The sequence below is a fragment of the Sarcophilus harrisii genome, chromosome 2, assembly GCF_902635505.1.
Source record: "Sarcophilus harrisii chromosome 2, mSarHar1.11, whole genome shotgun sequence".
Classification (NCBI taxonomy): domain Eukaryota; kingdom Metazoa; phylum Chordata; class Mammalia; order Dasyuromorphia; family Dasyuridae; genus Sarcophilus; species Sarcophilus harrisii.
The window spans coordinates 120,331,562-120,336,770 of NC_045427.1; positions in this window are offsets into that span (position 1 = coordinate 120,331,562).

Here is a 5,209-nt window from a genome sequence, read left to right on the forward strand (position 1 = left end):
TAATAAATTATTTTTCATTCATTAACATTAATAAATTTTCAGTGAATAGTAGAATTGTTATGAAGTATTTTAAGTTGTAGAATTAGGCCAAAAAGTGGAAATCAGGTTCTATTTAAGGAATCAAACATGTTTAGAAATCAGATTGGTCATGGAAATTAGCACCTTGAATCAAGTGTCTGCAATTGAAGAAGCACTGGATCAAAGTCAAGGGCTCCTTGATCAATTTCAAATGGAAAGTGAAGTTTCAAAAAACTCTAGTGAACATTAAGGCTTTAGTCCACAGCAAGAACTTTCAAAGATATGAGAAATATTTGAATTTTCTTTTGCTCCATTTAACAATTCCAGGAACATCTGACTCAAAAAAAATTAACAACTGGGCCAAACCAAGATGGGGGACGACACAATTTTTGGTGACCTCCGCTGACCTTCTCTCATACCAAACATAGATTGAGCCTCTAAACTGGTTTTTGAAGTGACAGAACTCACAAATGGAATACAACACATTTCTAGAAGAAGATATTTTGAAAGAACTTCAGAAGAGGTCTGTTTCAAACAGGCATGGAGACAATCTGTGAGCCCAGACCTCAGCACAGGGAGCCATAGTATTGTGCATGCCCCATTGGGGAATTGTCTGTGAGCCTCTTAGGTGACTTTGTCCTGGTTGCAAGCAATGGTTTAGCAGGTTTGCTACAAAAGGCAAATTATAAACAACTGAACCCTGGAAGAATGTGGGACCTGACCCAGATTACCCAACAGAAGAAGTCAATCACAGAATACCCCCAGGCAAACTAAAGCAACTATCACTCCTTTTGCATTAAGAGCAGACCTCAAGCCTTAAAAAATAATGAGCAAAATAACAAAAAAAAGACCTTTCACCATAGATAGCTTTATGGAGAGACCACATTTCAAATCCTGAGGTTCCCAAAGGCAGATCAATTCCAGATGAAGCCCCAAAGGGAGATTATGAAGTGATCCCCATTTCATAAGGATTTCTTGGAATATTTCAAAGAGAATCATAAAAGAGGGTTAGAAGAAAAATGGGCAAAGGAAATGAGATCTTTGCAAGAGGGTATGGAAAATTAAAAACAAAAATTTTCTGAAGAAAACTACTTAAAATAGATTTGATGAAATATGAAAGGCATATAACTCCCTACAAAATAGATTTCATGAAATGGACAAAATCATATAACTCCTTACAAAAATATATATGAAAAATATACAAATTTGTTGAAAAACAGTATTTGGGAAATGGAAAAAAAGCATTGAACAAAACAACCCATTTAAAAATTTAATTGGTCAAATATGAAGGAAGCTAAAAAAGGTAAGTGAAGAAAATGATAGACTAACAATTTAAATTGAAGAAATGGAAGTGAATGTCTCAATAAGACTTCAAGAATCAGTCAAACAAAACCAAAAAAAAAGAAAAAATACAAGAAAAATATGAAATAACTTCTTGGGAAAAATAGATTCAGGAGAGACAATCTAAGGATTATTGGATTTCCTGAAAGCCATAATGAAAGCCAAACAAAACAAAACAAAACAAAACAAAACAAAACAAACAAAAAAACTAGACATCTTACAAAAAAATCATAAAGGAAAACTACCCTGATGCCCAGAATCAGAAAGTAAAATAGCCACTGAAAGAATTTACCAATCACCTCCTAAAAGAGACCACAAAATGAAAACTCAAAGGAATATTGTGGTTAAATTTCAGAACTATTCAATCCAAGGGGGAAAATATTGCAAGCAGCCAGAAAGAAACAATTTAAATACCAAGGAGCCACAATCAGGATTCCTAGGATTTAGCAGTTTAGCACCTTAAAGGATTAAAGGGCCTGGAATCTGATATTCTGAAAGGCAAAGGAACTTGGATTGTAGCCAAGAATAAGCTATCTAGATAAAATGAGCATTATCATTCAGGGAAGAAGATGGACATTCATTGACACTGGTGAATTTCCCATATTTCTAATAAAAAGACCAAAAGTAAACAAAAAAGGATCTCCAAATACAGAACTCAAGAGAAGCATAAAAAGGCAAAAGAAACAAACTCTTGAGAATTATATTTCTGTTATGGGTATAATTAGAGAATGTGAGTATAATTTGATTTTATTGTGATAATATGAAAAAAGAAACTACAAGTGGAAAGGGGACTGTACTGGAAAAAGAAGAAAAAGCAGTAAAATAAGGAAAATTACATCTTACAAAGAGGCAAAGAAGACCTGTTATAATTGAGGGAAGAAAGAGAGTGGGATGACCATTGTGTGATAAGATCAAAATGGGTCCATGATTTGGATGGACTAGATAAACCAGATGACTAATTTATGAGAAATGAAGCCATTCTCCAATTGATAAATGGTCAAAGGATATGAAAAGACAATTTTCAGATAATAAAATTGAAATTATTACCACTCATATGAAAGTGTTCCAAATCACTATTGATCAGAGAAATGCAAATTAAGACAACTCTGAGATACCACTACACACCTGTCAGATTGGCTAAGATGACAGGAAAAAATAATGATGAATATTGAAGGGGATGCGGGAAAATTAGGACACTGATGCATTGTTGGTGGAGTAGTGAACGAATCCAAACATTCTGGAGAGCAATCTGGAATTATGCCCAAAAAGTTATCAAACTGTGCATACCCTTTGATCCAGCAGTGCTACTACTGGGTTTATATGCCAAAGAGATACTAAAGAAGTTAAAGGGCCCTGTATGTGCCAAAATGTTTGTGACAGCCCTGTTTGTAGTGGCTAGAAACTGGAAAATAAATGGATGCCCATCAATTGGAGAATGGTTGGGTAAATTGTGGTATATGAATGTTATGGAATATTATTGTTCTGTAAGAAATGACCAGCAGGATGAATACAGAGAGGCTTGGAGAGACTTACATGAACTGATGCTACGTGAAATGAGCAGAACCAGGAGATCATTATATACTTCAACAATGATACTGTAAGAAGATGTATTTTGATGGAAGTGGATTTCTTCGACAAAGAGACCTAACTCAGTTTCAGTTGATCAATGATGGACAGAAGCAACTACCCCCAAAGAAAGAACACTGGGAAATGAATGTAAACTGTTTGCATTTTTGTTTTTCTTCCTGGGATATCTCTACCTTCTGAATCCAATTCTCCCTGTGCAACAATAGAACTGTTTGGTTCTGCACACATATATTGTATCTAGGATATACAGCACATATTTAACATACATAGGACTGCTTGCCATCTAGGGGAGGGGTGGAGGGAGAGAGGGGAAAATCAGAACAGAAGTGAGTGCAAGGGATAATGTTGTAAAAACATTACCCTGGCATGGATTCTGTCAATAAAAAGTTATTATAATAATAATAAAAAAACTTTCACTCTAAAAAAAGAAATAGAAACTTAATTCTAAGATTTATTCTATCACAAACAAAATATTCAGTAATTTATCTTCATGGTTTATTTCTTTATTTTCTGTGGAATGAAGGGATAAAATTATATAATCTCTAATGTCCCATGTAGGTCTGATTTTCTAAGGATGTGTTATTCTATGCATGTGACTATGCGTTAACTAAAATGACCCTCCTCCTTACCCTCTTGCCTTTCACACACACAATTATATACAAAAATAAGTCATTTTAACAAGTGGAAATTAGAACTTGTTTCTGTGGAATCTAAGATGAACAATCTCACTGTGAGTCCAAGCTGCTTCAATAGGCATCAATAATAAACTAATCCTTTCATGTCTCACTTGGCCAAAGTTCTACATTGCTCAAAGAACAGATCTCTCACACCAATGGAAGTCATGCTGATCTATTTTTCTTCCTTTCTCCTTTAACTGATGTCAGTGAATGGTGCTGCATCTGTCTTACAGCATTTCCTTACTTCTTGAAGCAGTGGGCTCCAGAAAAAAGACGTATACATTTAAGGTGAGTTATATCACACTCTACCAGATAACTGGTAATGAAATATGAGAGAAACTTTAATAGAATGACAATCCTTTATCCAGCCCATAGAATTCTGCAGAAGTCCCCTGAAACCAAAGGCAGAAGAGACTTGAAACAAGTTTCTTTAACTTCAAAAGCAATAAGCATGATAGGGGGTTGAACTTCAGGACATTTTCCTGCTGATCTGATCATGGAGAAAAGAAATAAGTTCTCTTCCCAGCATGCCTAGACTGTGTTTCTTTACATATTAGAATGTGGATAATTAGAAGGTTGAAGAGAATGGGTAATTCCTTGGAGACTTGGTAAAGTCAAACTAATACTCATAAAAATCAGGGGAGATATTTTTCAACATGGTCCCTCCTCAGTCTCCCCATAACTACAGATGGACAGAATATTCATCTCAGTTGTTAGTTGATTTATTGTTATCCTATGTTTTTTTTTTTCCCCTGAAATGGAGAATTCTATTGTCTCAGAATTGGAAGGTCGCCTAGAAACAATTTATCTTCTCGTTCCTGAATAGGAGTATACTCTACCACATTACTAATGAGTGTATATTCTAATTCCCTTTGAAGATCTTCCAGGTTCATCTCCATAGCACTAAAACAAACAAGGGAGTTTGTTCTAAAAAAAAAAGCTATTATGAGAAAAGATCTAGCTAGCATTTTATAATGGTGTTTAACTTTATTTCATTGCTTAACTCCATTCCCTCTATTAAGTCACAATTATCTATGTATTTATTTCCATTGTATTATGAATGCAATTTAATTACTATTCCAATATAGCAGGAGTTATTTCCTTTTGAAGATGAGCCATGGTATTTTGAAATATTTTTATTTACATTCGAGAGGTTGTGGGTTAATTTTTTGGGAAAAAATCAAAGATATTATTGTCAAAAAATCCCTCAGAATCACTAGAGAAATGCAAATCAAAACAACTCATGTGTACCACTACATATCTATCAAATTGGCTATTAAGAAAGAAAGGAAAATTGAGAATTTAGAGAAGATGAAAAAATATGGAAAGGAATCAACTGCTGGAGGAGTTATGAATAATCCAACTCTTCTGGAGAGCAATTTTTAACTTTGTCTGAAGTGCTATAAAATTGTGCATCACCTTTTTTTCAGAAATCAGCAACACTAGTACAAGGTATGTACTCCAAAGGGATCAAAGAACTCAAAAAAGCATTCAAATTTATACTAACTTTTTGTGTTGACAAAGAATTGGATATTGAGGGGATATGCATCACTTGGGATATGGTTAAACAAGTCATGGTGAATTAT